Source organism: Anas acuta, chromosome 6 (genome assembly GCF_963932015.1).
Source record: "Anas acuta chromosome 6, bAnaAcu1.1, whole genome shotgun sequence".
NCBI classification, from domain to species: Eukaryota; Metazoa; Chordata; class Aves; order Anseriformes; family Anatidae; genus Anas; species Anas acuta.
The window spans coordinates 11,769,389-11,790,463 of record NC_088984.1 but is presented as its reverse complement, the minus strand read 5'-3'; the positions used below and the strand labels follow the sequence as shown (position 1 = coordinate 11,790,463).

At 39.0% G+C, this 21,075-nt stretch overlaps 1 long non-coding RNA gene across 1 annotated transcript; it reads right to left on the bottom strand.

The window, feature by feature from the left end:
- Positions 1-6,677: 6,677 nt before the first annotated feature.
- Positions 6,678-14,946, bottom strand: LOC137858941 (uncharacterized). Its single transcript, XR_011098081.1, has 3 exons — positions 13,400-14,946; positions 9,541-9,644; positions 6,678-7,551 (listed from the first exon to the last, which is right to left on the bottom strand). It is a non-coding gene; the product is annotated as an uncharacterized lncRNA (long non-coding RNA).
- Positions 14,947-21,075: the final 6,129 nt, after the last annotated feature.

The following is a 21,075-nucleotide window of genomic DNA, read 5'->3' as shown; positions in this document are numbered from 1 at the left end:
GACAACTTACCTACATTCCAACACAAACAGCATTTTGTAAGCAGTGTCCTCCTTTACATGACAAAGATATGGAAGTTAAAGCTTAAACATGGGAAAAAAAAGAACGGATATAAGCAGTTTAAGCACTTTGCATAAATATTATCACCTTTATATTTCATGCATTTTGTTAGGCAATTTTGACATACGATACTTTACTGTACACCTTCCAATAACAACTTTATCTCCATTCTTGGAAATATATTCACGATACCTTTCAATCCAGATTAATATGCATTTATCTTGTTGACAGCTGAAGTATATACTTAGGTTGATATACATACTCAGGAAAAAAATAAAGGAAACTATATATTGTAGCTATCCTCAGTATGACTTAATGGTAATAAAAAGTTGAGTACCTGGACTTACTATCTGAAGACAGTATAGTTCTCTAATATTAAAGGTAGAATTAACTTTTATCGACTTACTTCTCTTCATTTGCTCTTTCCTATTTTAAAGTGACTTAGATAATATAGTGCTTTAAGAGCCATGACATTCAGATTACTGGAAATCAACCAGAAGAACAAATTCACAAGCTAAGTTATCCCAGCACGGAATACTACTCTGTTATTTTTTGTTGTTCGTCTCAACTTTGACACAGCAGCTTGGGGAGACAGATGAAGGCAAATATGACTGGTGACACATGCTGAGTAGTTTCATGTGCCAGCACTAAACTCAATCTATAAAGGTCAATATTCACTCATTGCTGTTACATGAATGACAGAGAGACCACTATCAGTTGAAAGCTGTCATTTGGCTAACAGAACTTTTGCCATGTGATGTGCCACACTGTAGCACAACCTTACACTGCCTACTTTGAAACAAGTCCCATTCTCTAACTAAACCCATGACCAAAAGAAACATCCTTCAGAAACTGAGATAGCTCTAGGCATACACAGCAATAGTGATTTCCCCAAGACCCAGCCTGATGGGTAGATCTGATGTTTTTGCTTGATTGATGTACAAAAAAGCTCCTCCCTCACAGAAAGGTAAAAACAGATATAAAGCAATTACTTTACCTATCCAGCCATTTGAAGCATATCAGAGAATCAGATGTTTCTGAGTACAGTTTCCAGCTTAGTATTGGCAAATTCCTGATTTGACTCAAAAGTTCTGAGAAGGGAGCAATCCCAGAACAGATCTATCAAAAGAAAATATCTTAATCTGTTGTGAATCTCATACACTCCAATTTCTGCAGTTGTTCTGCAAGGATATTTGTTTTTCTTCAAAAGAGAGCATTTAAGATTAATCTCAGCCATAGATTGAATTTAAATATAATCAAAACATGTTGCTTTAAAGAACTCTTTTTTATTTAAATTTTTATAAATACATATATAGTAGTGCTCATGCAATAGTTTTTCATGTTTAGTTTCCAAAGTAGGTCAGTCTTGGCATTGCCCAGCTTTAAAGAACGTGATGTGTAGAATAGAGATTCTGTTATTTAAGTGTGAGAGTGAATTTCATTTGCATTTCCTTTACCTTCCTCCTCTGACTCATCTATATCACTGAAGTCCAGATCACATTGTTCACAAAATAAAGCTGCAACTGTGCCTCTACTCAGAGATAAGGGGTTGCATGAACACAAAGAAAGAACTCTGGTACAGCCATCATTCCTCCTACCAGCTGAGCAGCAATAACTATCTCCATGTTGCTTGCTTCAGTTCTATTTTCAGGATGTTACATTAGGGTCCAAACATGAGAGTGATAGCAAACATCTGCATTTTGTCTTTTGTTGCCATGCAAGCTGGAAAATTCTGAAGAATGCATGTAGCTTAGTTCAAATGTCATCTCTTCCATTAAGGTTTATGTTTTTCTTTCAAATTAAGTTAATCTATTGCATATTGACTACAGGAAAGAAGAACCTTTAATTGAGTTTCTGATCATTGTATCTTGTTCTCAGCTTCCAGTCCAACTGAGCTACAGAAGGTATATTCAAGGGAAGATAGGCTTGTAGTTAACAAACGTAGTTATTCAGAGACAAGTTTAAAGGGTGGCTATCCAAAGTCATATTAATGTATAATATCTGATACAAACTCAGATATGACTTAGTAGGAGGAAAATGTTAAAATGGACATGCAGAAGTAGACCTCTGTTCTGCTCTGTGGTGGAATAAAAATTCTGCAAGTGTTTCCTTTCTTGATTTCTAAATCACGTTTGGCACTATACAAGTGTGGAGAGATGCATTATCATCTCTGGAAAGAAAATGCAACCAGAAGGAATGATAAATTATAAATTAAAAAAATAGAGCAGCATTTATCTATAAATCCAATGAGACAAGGTGCTGAATATATAACAATCATAGCACAGTTTAAAACAAAATGAATATATGTAGTTATTCAGTGTAAATTGGACTTGAACAGTGCATTATAAAATTTGATATATAAAATTGGTTAAAATAAATAAAAAACATAATGCAAAGCTTATTAACCAACTTGTGAACAGCACTAAACAACTACAGGCATATGCTTACTCTGATCTCAGCCTTTGTTTTTCACATTCCCAGCTAATCTCTTCACAGGGGGTACTGAAGAGAGACATTGGATAATGAGAAAGAGTTCTTGGATCTAAATTGGAGAATTATATTATTCAAAAGATCTCTCATTTAATTTTTTGTTGTTGTTGTTGTTTGTTTGTTTTGTTATGCTAGCATTCTCCAATGGTGCTCTACAATTTGGTATACAGGCACACTTCTCAACTTGCAGATTACAATAATTTTCCAAGTTCTAGTCTGCATATTTGTTGGAATAGGTTCTGATCTCTGACTTCTTATCAAATATACCTGTACTGGACACCATGGATCAAGCAGAGTTTGCAATTTATTGTGTCACAAGCCAAATTTAAAAGAAAACTTGGTTGGAAGATTTTTTAAGTAGCACTGGGTGTTATGGACTGTATCTACTCTACCTTGGATAATCCAGCTAGCTACACAGGAGCTAGCTAGCTACCTGAGAAACTATGTAGAGCTTTCTTGTGTCTGTTTGAAGTTTGATAAAATAATCACTGGAAGCTTTTCCAGGTTTACTGTTTTAGCGACTAGATTCAATAGAGACAGATTATAACAGGCTGGATTTGTATTGTTCTTCTACTGTAATAAGTACATGTGAGTTAATAAATTCTATATTGAGTGTATTTTTCTTACAGTAGATGGGAAAAATCGAAGAATGGTTTGAGTTAGAAGGGATCATAGAATCATAGAATATCCCAAGTTTGAAAGGAACCCACAAGGATCATGGAGTCCAACTCCTGGCACCACACAGGTCTACCCAAAATTTTAGACCCTGTGACTAAGCTCACAGTCCAAACATGCTTCTTAAATTCAGACAGGCTTAGTGCAGTGACTACTTGCCTGAGGAGCCTGTTCCAGTGTGTGACCACCCTCTCGGTGAAGAACCTCTTTCTGATGTCTAGCAACCTGCCCTGCCTCAGTTTGACACCATTCCCACAGGTCCTATCACTGATGATTAAGGAGAATAGGTCAGTGCCTGCCCCTCCACTCCCCCTCGCAAGGATGATAAAGATCATATTACAGCTCCCCTTACATGGACCTGGATACAAGACAACATTGTCAACACCTCCATTCAACCCACCCTGGAAAACTTCCCGGGATGGGACATCCACAAATTATCTGGGCTCCTATTTGCCTTTGGGCCAACCCTCACCTTCGGCTCCTAAGTCTTGGGAGGGCTGCTATCACTAGTTGATACAATGTCAATCTGTATGCAGCCTTAGATGAGGTTGCTGAAACCCATCTAGTCCATGGTTCCTCTGTTCTACTCCTCTCTCAAGGAAGTCTTCTCATGTGACTTTCAGAGTAGTATCATTTCTGAATTGTGCTATGGAAATTCATTCTATCACATCTGTCAGTTAAGCCAGATCCATGGCCCACCTGCACAGGATGGAAACTGAAAACTTATGTCCACAAAATAAAGTAGTTATGTAACTATACTGTGTAACAAATGCATTAATACTCATTTTTTAGGGGATGTCCCCAGATATAGATACAATTACTGTGAATGTTGGTTTCAGGTTCCTTCCCCTCTGTACAACAAGTGATGTAAAGTATCAAGGCATAGCATACCTTTTGTGAGAAGCTACTCAAAAATCTTCCAGTCTCCTATGCTGTCTAAAAAGAAGAAAAACACTAAAAACACTGGTCCAGGAAAAGACTATCTTCTAGAGACCTGAAATTATCTTTTTGTACAGAGAATTGGCTGCTGATCACTTTGCACACCCATACATTTAACTCTGGGCCTTATTTATGTCAGATCATCTTCAGCATGATTTTTTACAGCAACCAGGTATGTTGTACAATGCTCCAGAAAAGTACCTGCAGTTATTCCTGTATGCTTATACAAAGTAGATTAGGGAATGAGTTTGTTAGTCATCACAGCTTTCACAAAATTAGGGAAATAGACACTGAAAAGGACAAATTAATTCTCTCAATGGCAAAGATCACACAAGGTAGAGAAAAAAATAACTGATTTTATATGAAAACTTTCTTCTGTGGTGTAGAGAGCTTGCCTTTTGTCTCATTCTTTGTTAAAAAAGTAGAATTTCCAGGAGAAAACTCAGCCTGCTTTCCTATCGTTTGCTTGCCTCATAAAATATGCAAGACAGTGCTGGCAATGAACCCTGCATCAATTCATCAACATGCCATTCCTGAAGATTCAACCTTCATCGTACAGGAGGAGTCACCATCTGATAGTAGGTTAGATCCATACTGATGCTCTCAGTGCATCAATAATTAAACAGGACTTTCAACCACATCGCTTAATACGACAAAATATTTCTTAAGAATTGTGAAATTATCACCCCCCAAAAAATTACCAAGATTACAAAGAACCCATCATGCTCAGTGGTGTGTGTTCAGAGACAAAGAGCATTCCTTCCACTTACTTTAACACAGCAGTAGTATTCAATGGCTTCAGGCTGTAATTAATAGCACAAAGCTCTCTTACTGGGAGACAGGATAACAATTCAAGAAAGTATATCTATATTCTGCAGCAGGTTCCTGAGATGCTTATGGTTTAAATAGCTTTTAAAGCAAAGCTACAGGAAGTTGCACAAATTATGGTTAGTACATGTGAAAAAAAAATGAACAGAATCCAAGCACTAATATAAGAAATTAACACCCCTAATTAATTTTGCTGCCTTACCCTGCTAACTCCAATCAAAAGTGTTGCAGTGTAAGTCTCCACAGGTTGGGGAACCAAACTGCTCCTAATGCAAACATCACCTGTTCTCTTGGAAAAATATTAGAGTTGGAAGAAGTACCTGGTAGGATGCTCCTGGCTTTACAGTTCATGTGAAATATTTTGGGAAGTTCTTCTGTACATGGAGAAAAAAAAGAAAAAAGAAAAAAAAACTCCTGTAAAGGTCAGATGCTTATCCTTCAACCTGCCCCTGAATGTTGCACAAAGCTTGCAATTCCTTCATGCCATTCCTGGTGACTTCTTAGGAAAGAGAAATGGAAGAAGCACAGGTTGGACAAATTGTTTTGATGATGGCAGCCTGCTACCAGACATCTTTCCCAAGGGCCCAGTTTTTCCTTCTCTAGTAAGTGGGAAGAGATAAGGTGAGAGAATAGCTGTGCTCTCATTTGGTGTCAGTGCTTAAGGATATTTTCACATGATCAGAAGCATCTGGGTCATCCCAGTTCAGCTCACTCATAGTCCATCTATAGACCACCACTATGAATATTATCTCACTGTCAGTTCATTGCATCCAAGAGAGACTTTTTTTTTGCAGTGTTAATGAAGAAAATGGACTGCTTCCAATAAGCAGACCAGTTTATTCTGTTTCAGTTGAGATCCAGGAGAAATTGCTGAACAACTTTCTGAAAAAATTACTGCATGGAAGAAGAGAACAATCTTGTAAGATAGTTTTGGTCTCCTGACATCTTGGCCTTTCCCAGTCATGGCAAGAGTGTCCTTTCTCACTAAACTGTATTAGTCGCACCATGCAGTCTTTAGACAGATGCCAAGAACTGAGCTGTGCAGAATTACACTCACCTCTACCATTTCTAGGTGAAAGTGGGAATCTCTTATGGTTGAAAGAACTGAGTGTAATGCCTGATAAGTACCCAAAACTGTAGCTTTCCTGTGATGTGGGAAAACCCTGTCTTCATCTCATTCCCCATCTAATTCCCCAGTTTGGAATCCCTAAAAATAGGCTGAAGGTGACTATTCTGTTCTTCTTGGCTATTTTTTACTGTAAAATGACTGGGAAAGGAATTCTCTCCCATCAAGCGCCTATCTAGTGGCTGTCACAGAAGAATTTTGTTAGCTCAGATTTTAGACATTCTTTTGATGCTACTGCTAATAATAACAGTAAGAAATTTCTCATGTCAGGAACTTGAGCCTCAGTGTGCTTTGCAGCCCATATTCTTACTAGCTTCCTTTTCTCCACAGAAATTAAAATGGAAATGTCAAAGCAACTGCAGCAGCAAGCAGTGCCTAAGTACAAACAGTGAAATACAGATGTTAGAGCATTTCATCTGTAGCTTTAAAAAAATATATTACTTTGTACATAAATATGGATTTTATTTATATCTTAGTAGGAAGAAAAACCAATAAGAATGCATAGCTTTTCTTACTTCCTACCTGGAAAATATGAAGGATCAATATTTAAAAGCATTTCTGTTTTGTTTTGTATTTTTTTTTTTGTTTATTTGTTTTTTGGGGGGAGGGGACTTTCCTTTTTTAAGGAAATTTTAACTACTTGGGACTAATTCAATTATCACTTAGAAATAGCTTGTGATATCAGCTTTAGTACAATTACTCAATATACTAAGAACATTTTTTTTTGAATAGCTGAATAGTGACTTAAAGCATCTTTTTCTGTGTTGTTTCCATTTACAGAATGTATATTGTTTCTAATGTTGCTCCTAATAAGTGATGAGACTAAATGTAGAAATAGCAGCAGAGCTAATGGTGTTGTAACACCATTTAGAACTCAGTGCCAGTGGTTGGAGCCAGCTGCAAGTTCTTCACCTTCCTTCATCTTCAAAATATGAAGAGTTTCTAGTAGGAAAGTGTCAATCCAAGTGCACAACAAGCATCAGAGCAGCCAGGTCAGTGTATACTCCAGGGGCTGTGGTGAGTCTGATTTACGCTGCAGTTTCTCCAAGGCTGTAGTATCATGAGATTCCAACTTCACAGGTCATTCCTCTCCTGGCTTATTACTCCCTCCTGCTTTCTGCTCCTACACCCCTAAAACAGCACTCTCACAGTTTACTGGTATAAATATTTCTGGGACAATGCAAATTATATTAAGGTTAAAAACAGTCCTTCATTTGTTCTCAGGGCAGCTTTGCCTCTAAATTGCAGGTATTGTAAAACTGTGACTTGAACTATGTGAAGACAGAAAGACTTCTAGAAGACGTGTTTGTGAACAGAACCATAGCAACCATTCAAGGTGTTTTATACTCCTGACATCATTGTGGAAGGTAGTGAGAAACAGAACACCAACCTCAGGGAGATCAGACATTCAATATGAGAACATTCATAATCAATTCTGAAAAAAAAAAAAAAATTTAAATGTGATTTATGGACCACTATTTAAATCAGGAAAAAAAGACAAATCAGAAACAGAATCCTGAATTCTCAGAAAGAAAGGTCTGGTTCACAGAAACAAGCTTCAGCCTAAGTAATAATATACTTATTAGAATAAAAGAATTGAAAACTAGTATTTTCTTCTTCCTCTTGTGACAGTTTAGTGTTGTTTTACCAGGTTATCAGATCTATTCCCAAAATAAAAAAGAAAAATAAAAAAAAATCAAAAGGCTCAGCTTCAGGTTTGCTGAGGTAAATGAATTATGAAACCACAATGGAATTGCTGTCAAAGATGCATGTCGAGAGTGACATTAAAAAATTCACATAAGTTCTAGATGGATTTCCTCGTTGGCAAGCAACCTTGGAGAAGACTCAAGAGAGGTTTTGACAGCAGCATATGATATGTTTGAAGAATAGCTTGGAGAAAGTTAACACTCAACCATCATCTCCACTGGATTAGGTTCAGAAAAACTCCTGAACTCCAGGTATAGACTTCTAATGTTAAGCTTTAAATCCAGTGCTGGTGTTGAAAACATGCATACCAAGCAAAACTATGGATCATAAAACTTAAAATGATTCATAGCAAACAAATAAAGGTTTCTGTATTAAATAAAGGTAGTAATTATTTCTCAGAATAAGGATGGACTCCATCCATTTTAAGAGGACTAGTTGTCTGAACAAAGTACTTAATAAATTAAATAAATAAATTAATTAAATGTTTGAGAACATTTGCTATATAGCAAAAAAGACCCACCAATTCTGCAGCAGCCTCACAAAGGTAAAGGGATCGTTTTGATCCTGTCACCCTGAATCTGGCTCCTGACAGTTAGAGGATGTAAATGCAAAAGTAGATAGAACTTTAGAAAAGTACATGCTATGTTTCACTATATGTTTCATACCTTATCTACTCCCTAACATGTCTTTTATGCCCAAGTCAAATTTCAAATCATTTCCAGTAATTGGAATAAACCCTGGAGAAAAACAATGTAGCAATGAAGTATCCCTACAAAAGCTCCATTCTAAAGCATTTAAAATGATTCTTGGGGTGGTTTGTTAAAAAAAAAAAAAAAAAAAAAAAAAAAAAAAAGTATCATGCATCCACTTTTTAAAATCTATATTATTTCTTTGTCTCTAAGGAATAATATATGCTTATAAGAAGGAGTACCATAACATCAGGCAGCAAGTAGGAAAAAAAGAATACAAATATTTAATTTATACTAAAACATGAGAAAGCAGGGCAAACAGGGCAAAAGGTTTGCTCCCTTATCTTCTTTAGCTATCTCAATCTTAGAGAATGACCAAGACTGCCAAAATACACTGAGAACTTGGTGCTCTCTCAGCCATAGCTGCTGATACTTATACTATTTCCGTCCTCTGGGAGGAAATTGCATCCACAACAAGGTGATGGTCACCTATTTCTGGAGATAAAGCCAGGCATTTTCTCCTCTGGGCTAATTAGGATATAGCAGGGACACAACCATAAGTGGTCCCCAAGGAAAGCAGAGCTGCTGCCATATAGTAGGCTGTGTTCTCATAGCAGAATAACCCATTTGCAAGTTGGCCGAACTTCACAGACCTCCTTTATTTTGGCTTTGCCAACAAAAAAAAAATGCTTGGGATGAACAAAATAGAGGCTGTCCCAGACAACTGTTTCTATCTTCTGCAATTTAGTGTTTGTTTTTTTTTTGTTTTGTTTTTTTAATGCTGGAGAAACACTATAAAGTTCAGAGCAGAGAGAAAAAACTTTCTTAATTTCTCATTGAGGCAGGAGAAGTGACACGTTCATCCATATGAATCCTGACAGTGTTACAGTTGTGGCCAGCTCTTCTTTCACATGTATTTGCTAACCAGGTCTTAAAAAAAGACATCACTGAGGGTTTGCAAGGTTGAAAGCTCTATGGAAATAGGATATAAAAGGAGCAGATTGAATATGCAGGTTTTTTTACATTACCTTCTTGGCTAGACCTCAGGCTTTCTGCAGGCTAAAGACATTTTCTAAGGCACAGTATTTCCTCCTGTCCTTCCATCACTTCTCTATATTCCATGGCTAATTTCCTATGATAAGGACAAAGAAGAAATAACCAGGTTGGTTTCACAGTTTAAGAATCTGTTTCTTGTTAGCAAACAAGCAGCTCAGAGCTTTCTACCTGGGCATTTGGTCAACAGCTGCATTTAAAAAAGCATATATAACCTTGAAAACAGAAGGAGCCATCAGGAATAACAGCCTATAAAGCAAGCTATAATTCTGCTGGCTCATAAAAGTACAACAGAAGACCTAGACCAGACAACCATTAAGATTAAAACAAGGCAAATGGGCTGTGTGTTTAAATCAGGAGAAAGTGAGCAGTGTAGCTCCAGAAGGCCCCTCTCTGCATTCAATGAAATATTTTAGAACTTGCCTGTGTACATGTTCATCTCCGAAGCAAAGAGAAAGACAGATCATGTCACTAGTGCCCATGTAACTCAACAGGAGAAAAAAAAAAAAAAAAAGGAAATAAAGGAAATATAGAGCAACAAGATTAGTGTGACTGTGATGACAATGATTAAAACTTGGTACCATATTTGTCTGAAATTCTTCCTTTGCTGTAGTGTAAAGAGTAGTTGTGAGTGGAATGACATCAGATTGACTGTCACAAGTTATTATCAAAGAGAAATTATTGAGCTGCAGGATGAATAATGTAATGGTCATGATAGATTAAAATTTGTCATGTTTGATGCATTCCAAATACAGTGTGTCGTTACACAAGTTGTGTTGGCCAGGTGATCTAATGTTTGAGTTTTAATATAGGACATAGCAACTTGAATTCAACATTAGAAAGGGACAAAACTGAAACAGAGCAAGGATAATGGTATTTTGCACTCAATCTTTTATTCTAGCATTTGTGCAGTCAAAAGGTACCCCTTCTGACCCAATGTCAACGTCAGCTCATGGTCCTAGCTCTTTAAGAAGAAAATTGCCCAAGTGACATCAAAATAGACTGAGATGCTACAGACAGCTCTTCATCAGAGCAAGTATTAGTTATATGGGGGAGTGTGGCCATGGTGGTTGACAAGCCCCATGGTTGGTGATAACATTGGGCTCTTCACTATGAGACCATCAGAAATGTAAAGGGTTTAGAGGGAACAAAGAAGGGTGATTCAGGAGATGCCTTGTTGTCTCAGGTTGCTTGTTCTCCAGCTGTTAAGGCATGGAAGTTACTGGGTGTTTGCTGTTGCTGGGCAAAGTTGTTGACCAATGAATAGTTATTGGAAAAGTACCGCTGTAAGGCAAACAGTATAAGAAGGGAACCTGTCCTCAATATGGGGATGCAACAAGAGTAATTAAGTTATGTCATCGATATGATAGATGAAATTAGGCCCTCAGTAAGAGAGAGATGAAGTTATGTCACCAATAAAGTAGCAGTTACTGATCCTAAAAGAACCCTGGTGTCCATGTGGTTGATTCACAAAAGTTATCCCACTGGGGATAACAAACTCAAGCCTGAAGATGGAGCACAGACTGTCAGTACAGGTGAGATCACTACACACAGGATAGGAAGGAAAAAGTGTTAGTGAAGAAGGAAAAAGATATAAAGAAATGTTTTAATTCTCACTGATTTGTTTTCAGTGGCTTTAGACCTAGGAGGTCTGGGGAAGAACAAACATTTAGTAGTCACTAATTATGGTAGTGTCCATTTCCTTCAGGTAATTTTTAACATGACTCAACTGAATGCAACATCTTCAGTTGAAGAAATATGGGATACTTGAAACTATAGGGAAAGACAGCAGAAGTCCTGTCCTTCTAAACGAGAGAACACCAAGTGTACTGAACCACCCAGAGGAAGCTTGCACAAAATTAGCAACAGAAATTAATTCTAATTCCTCAGTTTACATTTCCCTTTCTTTTCCCCCTAATGTCTTTCAGGAGATATCAGGATTGTACCTTCCTGCTGTATTTGAATAGTGAAGGTCTTATGGATACTTTGAGATTTTTCTTATCCAGTTGCTAGATGAAGTCTCCAGACATCACCCCAGCAAATACTTGTATGAGAGGTAACAAATTGTATTCTTAAAACAGGGAGACACAAGTGGCAGTAAAGAGATTCCTGCCTTCCACTTGATCCCGGATCCTGTGAAGCTGAACATATGATTTCAAGTTCTTCCAATGCAGAAGTTATTTTTGTTCCACTGAATTGTATTTCCATTGCTGGGAAAAGCAAGCATTGAATATTCAAAAGGTTGAGAACTCCAAGAGGTGACAGGCGAAATTCTGTGCCATACACAATGAATTAACAAAACCCCATGTGCACCCCTCCAGCAAATGCAGCCAAGCTCCAGCAATCTCAGCTCCAGAGTAAAGTCATTTCCATATCCCATAATGAAGGATGCATAAATATTTGTTATTACCATTAATTTATTAAAGAGGCACATACACTGGCAATCAACATCATTACAACCTAGAAGGAATTTGTTGAAAATCATGAGGGGACAGAGCAAGAAAAGTTAATTGCCCACACAAACCCTAACTTCAAACTGGGACTCTGTAGAGAGTTAGACTTAATGGTATTTGTGAGGGTAGAGTCAGATTTAGTTAACTGACTAATGCTTAATTATTCCTGCAAGAGCCTAGCTTGGAGACAGAGGAACAGGGCCCAAAATCTGACTGACCTGCACTGAGTGTGGTATTTTAGAACAGGCTCACAGAAAATCTACCTCTGAACTTCTGTGGACATGCAGAATTTGGTAAAAGCCTCCTCTCTACTCCCTTTGCACGTAGAGAGGATTCTCTATTCTCCTTTTTGTGAGATCTTTTTTCCAGCTCAAAACATCTGTGGCAAGCCTCCAGACAATTAGAAAGCTCTTTAGTTTACAGTCACACACTTACACAACATGCAAGCACAGAGGGGAAGTGCCTTCCTCAGCCAACGTCTCAAGTACAACATTGGAATTATTTTGAGGACTGTGGTAGTGGAAGTAGCCCAGCTGCTCCAGTCAGTGACTAGCACCTGCACTTCTGGATTACAGAGCAAATTCCCCTTAAATACCCACCTGCTGGGAAGCTTCAGCCCCTATAGGTAATCCTCTATAAGCAAAGGAAAAGGAAGATAAACCCTAGGGTAATGTTGCACTAGCTGTAAGGCTCATCCAGCACAACTAAATAGCTGACCCCCAAACACACACACACACTATTAAAACAGAACTTTTGGGTTGATTCACTGCCTCCTAGAAGGCTAACAGAAATACCTGGCTCTCTTTCAGAGCAGATTACATGACTAGCCAAGAAATCTGCCTGGAACCAACACAGGCTTTTCTGGAAAGACCGTTCATTGAAGTATTTTGTCATGAAAGCCTTAGTACCATGAGAAACCTTCTCCAAATGAAAGGATGTTTCATTTCTTATTAAAAGAGAAATTTGTAGGTTGCTTCCACACACAAACTGAGCTAAAGTTGCAATGATCCCTTCCAGAATATTGGATTTAGAGAAAACCAACTCCTTAGGGTTTCATCAAACTGAGTAGCCTAAAATCCTCATATAGTAGACCCTGAGGAATATTTCATTGAGAGATGTACAAGAGTTTCAAGGACTAGCATAGTGAAGGATTACTTACCCTAGGGATCTGACTGCTTTTAGAGCGAAGGTTTAGAGCTCAACACACCTGAAATCAGAGTCTTTGGGGAGAGGCAAGTGTGGCAGGGGGCTGTGGATCTAAAAGCACATTTCAGTCCCCTGCAGGTGGCCAGGGCTACTTAACACTCCTGATGTGTTTTTGTTTGCTTTACAGAAAGCCAGAGGCTTCTATAGCTGTACTCCATATGCATAGAAAACATACCTGGGAAGAAGCAATGAAAGAAAATTCTCTCTCTGTTCTCATTTCCTGTACTTGCTGTAGAGCCCTCCATGTGATGCCACTTCTGTTCTTTTACTTTCTTTTTCTCGCCAATCATGCTAACTCACAGGACACCTGAAAAACTTGACTTTGAATCACTGCCCTCATTATTAGGCTGTCTTGAAGACGCCCTGCCAACCCCAAATGCTTCATCTCCCATGAGCCTTCCCTCCTCAGCTTCCTTTCTGCCAGCATGCCATAGCCTCACAAAAGGAAGCATGTTTTATATATGACTTACTGAGCATTCAGGTGTTGGTGCTTCTTGGTGTTAATTTGCTGCCCTGGTAAATAATTTAGAGCTTCTTAGCTGGAGGCACACAGCTGGAACAGGGCAGTCACCACTGAAAAACCACAGGTGGGTTACCCACTCAAACAAATCCAGCCTGGCACTGTGGGTGCTTTTATTCAGCACTAGGCACTAATAATTTCAAGTCCATCAGCTCTGAAATCCCACCCTGCCCACTATTATCATTTATATTGTGGTAGTGTCTAGAAACCCCATCTCTTGCTCACTGAAATACCCCATAACAGGCAGCAGGAGCATAACAAAAGGCCAGAAGCATAACAAAAGACCAGCCACACCTCCTCAGAGATAGTTTAGGTGGTAAGGATGGAAAAGGAAGGAAAAAAAAAAAAAAAAAAGAAAGAAAGAAAAAAAAAGTCTTGTCTGTCTTTGCATTTGATCCTTGTCTTCCTCCACTCTTTTGCTTCATTGTCTTCCTGCATCCAGGCCCTGCCTTGTGTCTTTCTCTATGCAGAAATTTCTGTATCTTTTCTGTACGCAGATGTCCTGGGGATCCCCCTTCCAGGGAATATTTACTCAAGTCAACCCCTACGCTTTTGTCTTCCTCTTGTTTCTGTCTGAATTATGTTGTCCTCACTGCAGCTACAGGACTTTTCAGGAGACACATGAGCAGGAAATGGAGAGGGCTGGGGTGACACACAAGGCCGTTGCAAGGTTGGACTGCAGTGTGTAGGGGAAGAGGTTATGGCCAGAGCTGTAGGAAAGTATCACAGACCACAGAGAAATACCAGGAGTCTTGCTAAAATCGATTTGGTGGTAGCTAGGAACCTGCAAAGCCCCACGTGTCTTAATGGTGAAAAAATCCCCTGGTCTCACACACACACCAAAAAGGAGCAGATGCTAATGAACTTCTGCCTCTACCTCTGTGGATTCCTACATTTTTTGTCCCCGTCCTATGTTCTTTCCTTATTAATGGATATTTACCTGCCTGCATTCAGAAGAAAAACCTAGTCTGATTTTTCCAGCCTTGTTTTCTGTTCTCATTCCTGTCCATAATGCTGATGGGGATCTTAGTTACCTTTGCTAGTTGCTAGTTACCTGATGGGGGGCTTAGTTAACTTTGCTTAACATCAGTCATTGCTGCAGACTGGTACAGCGAGGAGCTGAGTGCTTTATGTACAAGTGCCTGTAAAAGAATGGGAACAAAGCATACCCTGTCTGCTTTATCTAACAGTTTATTAATATCTTGCTGTAGAAAAACAAGCAACAGTAAATAATTTTCCTTGGGAAAACAAAAAAAAAGTCAGCCGTTGGGCCCGTCATGGTGCACACACTGGAGTGACGCAAGGAAAATGATTGTGTCCACAGACAGCAGCTCATGTCAGCTCCACAGAGAGACTTCTGAGTAGCCCACAGCTCAGCACAAACTCAGTTCTCTGCCAGTCTCACCTCCCACCAACTAACCCACCGCTTGCAGAGTTTCCTCCCAACACCAGTGATGTTTCAGCCTCCCACCAAACTACTGTGGATGTCCAAGTTGTACATGCCAATATTATCACCTCAGCTGAACTTCCTTTGGCACATGTTACGGCATCATCTAATGACAGCCAGTACCAGGGAAGCCTGCCTGGGAGTGCTGTGCTCTTTCATCCTGAATATCTAATTTAGTGAAAATGATAGCTTACAAAATGGGGAAGGTTATTATAACAAAATTACAATGAAGCTTCCTAGTCTACCCTAATTAATTGCATTACTTTGGATTTAACTAGTGATTCCCCCAGGATCACAGCAGGAATAACTAATGTAGAGACCCTGATTAAACAACAGGTCAGTTCCTGTTCATGTACCATTCAAAAAGTCTGTGCTTTTTTTCTTGATACTTTGGCTGGGCTGTAGAGTAAAAGGGCTGGGTCTGTCATTATAAGATGGTGAAACAACAACATTCCTGTTGCACTGAATACTGAAACAGCAAGAATTGTAAACATTGCTGTCCTGATGTGGGCAAGTGGCAAAGTCCCTGTGGGGTAATTATGTCTCATCATGCTAAGGAAAGGTCATAATGAAATGTTAATTTCTCTAACACACTCATAAACTCTTTGAACCACGATCTCTTAGTAGAGAGCACCAATTCTGTGCTGCAGCATTTCCCATTTGACAGCATCCTCACTAGCAAAACGGGGCATCCAACTTAACAGAGCCATGCTGGACTGTCAAAATGGGCACTTGTGACTCCACCATGTAGTTGTGGGGATTTGATTTATGCTTTCACAAGAAGTGCTTTTACTCTCAACGTGGCAATGGCAGGATGAGCTAAAGGAGTCAGACAGAACCTGTATTAATGAAATTCAGACATCACTTGAGATTAGTCTGAGCTGTATTTGAGTTACTTCAAAATGAAAATGACAAGGGTGCAAGGGCACTAGGGTAAATAGAACATCTCATGATAGGCTGGCTGGAGGTGTCTGGATGGCAGGACTGAAGAGCTCTTCACTAATGTTTAGCAATAATAACTCTTTGCCCTTAAGTTGTGTGTCCTGACTAAGGATCAAACTCTGAAGAAATAGTTACTTCGTAACCCTGTGAGAGGAAATATACTTATTAATTATATAGTATTATTGTCACAAAATAACGGGAGGGCTAACAGTGCCTTCTCTCATTTGGGATCAGGGTTATATTGTACCGGATGCTGTGAAACTATGCAGCACCTGACTCAACACAAAACAACTGCCTCTGGCTTCCATATAGCTGTGGCTCTAAGTGTTTTAACATCTGTTCATTGATACATTAAAGCAATGGAAAGCTCTCAAGAAGGGGTATAGCATGAGAGAGCAGATCACAGGTGAGCTCCTGGGTCAAAAAGATTATTAATGAGAAGTAATATTTATACATGGGCACTAACGTGCAAAACTGTGTGGCAGTAAAAAGGAGATTTGATGCATCCCACAAGACCCTTGCAGCTTGCAGTAGCAGGAAGTCTTCCTGGGGCACACAACAATCTTCATCCTGAAATGAGGATTCAAAGGGTGCTTTTAGCTGAATACAGTGTGAAGAAAGCCAGCCCAAAGCCTCATGACACTGGAAGGATATTTTACTATTTTTGCTTGGTTTTGACAAATGTGAGTAACATGAGCTCTGAGGCATCTTCCAACCGCAGGGAGATTATTTACAAGAAGTGCTTAATAGCCACTCTATGACACAATCAGGACAGGTGGTGAGAAGGACAGAAGGGGCAGAGACAATCCTCTGATATGTAAAGGAAAGACTGTCTATCCCTCCCCTCACCAAACAACAGTTATACCTGGCAAATCTGGTTAATTTTTGCCTCCTAGGCTGTTACACAAAGATGCGAATGCACCTGCTCTTCAGGATGAATGACAGTGAGACTGGTGAGAGAGGCAGGCATTTAATGGGTGCAGTAAAGCATATGATACTTGTCAGAGCCAATCTGGCTGACAACTGTGTTGTGCCAGGTCTTCTCAGGCTGGCTGGAGAACGATAGATGAGGACTCAATCTCTGGTCTCTGGGCTGGAGCAAGGGAATGGCAGTGGCAGCTGCTTGCAGTATGGATCCTATGGATCATGTGTGCAAGACCCAGCACTTACTCTACTAGCAACAGAGATTCACCCACGTACCGTTATTTCTCAGCAGCTATATAACTGCAGCATATGCCTGTGCTCTTTGAAATGCTGAGACAGCCTGGAAGTGTTGTTTCTTTTGCAGTAGACCCAGATGCCCCGCTAGCATTAACCAGCAGTGTACTGGGGTGACTGGGAGGCCAGATCTTCAGCCAACGTGTATCAGTGCAGCCTCACCAGGCAGATCCATGCTGCCAAAGTCCCACTTCTGCACATTGGTGGCTCTGGCGATGGTCTGGTGGAGAGGCAGCCTTCTCAGGCAGGTTTACAGGATCATACTCAGTAGATGGGAAGTTTCTCCAAGACACACAGAGGTGCAAAGCCACCTTCTTGGCTGTTCAATCTTTTCAGAAGAGAACAGAGGTGTCTGGCCTTGTCTTGTCTTCATAGACCAGACTTCCTTTTAGTCAGACTAAACAAAGTTTTCACTACAGCTCCTTGGACTGTAGTTGCAGTAAAACCGCAAATCAAGACTCCCTGAGCTAATGACTTCAAAAGTGAAGAGAGGAGGGGTTTGCTTGATTTACTTTCTGGATTTTAGGTTTTGAGTTCTAGAATTTTTAAACTCTTCTCCACAGTCATGAGCATTAAAAGATTACTCAAGTAAAACTAATAAAAGAAAAACAACAACAAAGAAGTGTTTTGTTTGTTTGTTTTCATTTTTTAATCCTCCTGCTATTTCTATTACTGCAGAGACTAATCAGTGTCCCATTGCCTTACAGCAAGCATACAAATAGAGACAAACCAAGAGAGAAAAAGGAAAGGAGAAGACATAGGGTGGTTCACTGTCATTCTGAAGCAGTGGCAGGAAACAGCCCGACTCACTTCAATACAGATTAGGATGTCAGCCAAAAGTTCATGCAAAGTTTTAAATTGTTCAGTTAAAATAACATTTTCATATTTCATTATTCATATTTTGTTATTCGTACTGAATACATTTCTTTCAATACCTGTAAATTCATTCCCTAAGAGGTATACCTCAGTAAAAGATTGTGTTACACTGCACATGGGATTGCAGTTTAATGGTGTTCTGACACCCATACTTTCCTTTGATGGAAGAACCGTGAAGTAAATATCATTAGGCATTGGAATTTGTACCCACCAAAAGTCAGTTTCTGACTGCCCCCAAGCCAGCTTTATATCCTCCAACATTCACAGAATTGTTTGGGATAAATACAGTAAGAATGAGGAGAGGATAAAATATCTTTAGTGTGGGTTTTCATTTAGGATCAGATTTTACCTCTATTGGAGAGGGCAGGTGCTTTACTGCGGACTCTGTGAGCAGGCAAGTGCTGACCCTGAGTAGCTAATGCAATAAAAATCCAGTACGAGCAATAATAAATCTTCTGATTAATAATGGACAAGGGGGCAGAAAGGAAAAAAATAAATAAAAGAGCCTGACTGCACAGAGGCTGAGCTCAATTTTTGCACTGAACCTGGCTAGAGAAATAAGGAATGCCCTTCCCACAGGTCTGCAGATATGGTCAAAGGTGTTCCTATTTATTATGGTGACATGGCAGGTAGGAAATAAAATTAGGCTATTTCCAGGACAGAGGTGGACTCAGTTTTACAATCCTGCCATGCTGCATTTTGACGGTCTTTGGCTGTTTTAATGTCTTTGCTTTGTATGCTGCTGAAAAGGACAAAAAATGTGCCACTTCCAGCATCAAGAGAGAAAAATATCTGTTTTTCTCAAATTATACCAAAGAGAAAAAAAGAAGGAGAAAAAGTCTTAAATAATCTGTGGCAGCAAGCGGACCAATGTATTCTCCTACAACAGCCATCAGTTAAGAGGGTCAAGGTTTATTGACAGTTGTGCTTTTCTCCTCTTTCTCTTCCATGATCCAAAGCTTAAGCTCCCTTTCCTGTCCCAGATATCCTGATCCAAACCTATGTAAAGAGAGGAGAATTTATTTCAGTTTTGGCAGATCAGGCCCAGAACTTCCTTAGCTCCTTTCTTAGTGTCCTTAGAGAGGAACAATGTCCATAGGTGTCCAAGACAAATGTAGCAGCAACCTGGGAGCGGAGGATAAATGATATACAAGTCCCTAGTTTGTCACGCTGGCTATAAGTAAGCTCAGCACAGGGGTCCTAGGTTTTGACTGTGTATAGGCTTTGTTTATATTTTTATTCTTAGATATTTAAGGCACTGCCAGAAGATTAGAGATGAAAAAATTGTGTAGCTCAACCCTATCTTGTCAGCTCCCAGCAAGTTTAGTCAAAGGTCTCCCACCAGTTTGAAGAAAATACTTCTATTACCCCCATGAGCTGGAGTGCAGACTATCACCTGCAGTATGGCCTGCTGCTAGCATAGTCCTTTCTTCCTCTGCTATGATCCACCATGTCACTTGTTGTCCTATCACCAAAGCTGTTGAGAAGAATCCTTCTAGCTGAGATCTATTGAAGTACAGTAAGATCCACCATCATGTCTTTGTATTTCTATAGAAATTTTGCTCAATATCAAGAGGACAAAAAAAAAGTAACAGTAGTACAGTGGGGAATTCTAAATTTGTTATATATATTGTTATATTTGTTATATAAAGACTCTATTTAAAGATTCATATATCTGTGAGATCTGGAAGTCAAGGCAATATGTTTCACCATTTAATGTTATTTACACCTTTGGGAGGGAAAAGAAAATGTATTTTTAAACTTGTCTCTACTTGCTCTGGGGTGATTCCTCTCTACCAGTAGGGAAAAAAAAGAAAAAAAAAAAGAGAGAAAAAAAAACAAAAAAACCAAAAAAAACAAAAAAAAACCACCAATTTCACCTTCTATATACAATGCCTTATTTTATGTCCATTCATCAATTTTTTGTAATATGTCTTCTCCCAAAGCTGAACAGACATCATTCTTTCAGAATATAGAGAAGAAAAAAAAACTCCATCAAGACATTTTGACCCTTCACATGCTTTATTATTATACTCTTGTATATTCCTCTTTTTTCTTCTTCTTCTTTCTATTTGCAATGCAAGAAGCAGAACGTAACTGCCCAGAGATCTGGATGCAGATAGATAGAAATCCATGAGCTGTGGAGGCTGCCTAAATTAACTGCAAATAGACATGAGTGTCTCAAAGCTCTGACTTCAGCATCAGCATTTTTCATCTAAGTGCCCCAATGCCTTGCAGGCATGGTCATTTATAAATGCAACAGGCATAACTCAAATGGGGAAAAGTAAATGTACAAGAGGGAAAAAAAAAAAAATTGTGCTTTGGTCGCATCAATAACAAGGTAATAAAAGAAACCACCTGTGAGGGAAGCCATGATTAATGAAAACAAATACAAGAAAATGGAAATATAAACTATGGAAAAAGGGTTTTAGTTTCAACAGTTTCAAAGTTTAGGTCTGTTAGTAAAACATGACATAAAAGCTTATAATATACAGAATAAACAGAAATTGTGGAGGTGAAAAAAAATGTGCCATCAAATTAAGAAGGCTGTTTAAATAAGATGCACAATGCATAAAAAATAGACAACAGTTCTATAGATACTAAAGGGAAGAGATCTTTGCTACAAACATTTGACTGAAATATATACAATTCATTGCTACAGTGATCTGCAACCCAACACAATTGCACAGTCCCTTGTTCTCATTCACTGAAAGTCTTGAAGGATTACAATGTCACTGGCAAAGCATACTCCAAAATCAGCATAGCAGGAGCTATAGGATGTCTCCATTCAGTAACACTTGCAGAAGAAACTGCAAGAAACTTGGGTGTCCAGTTAACTCCATATTCT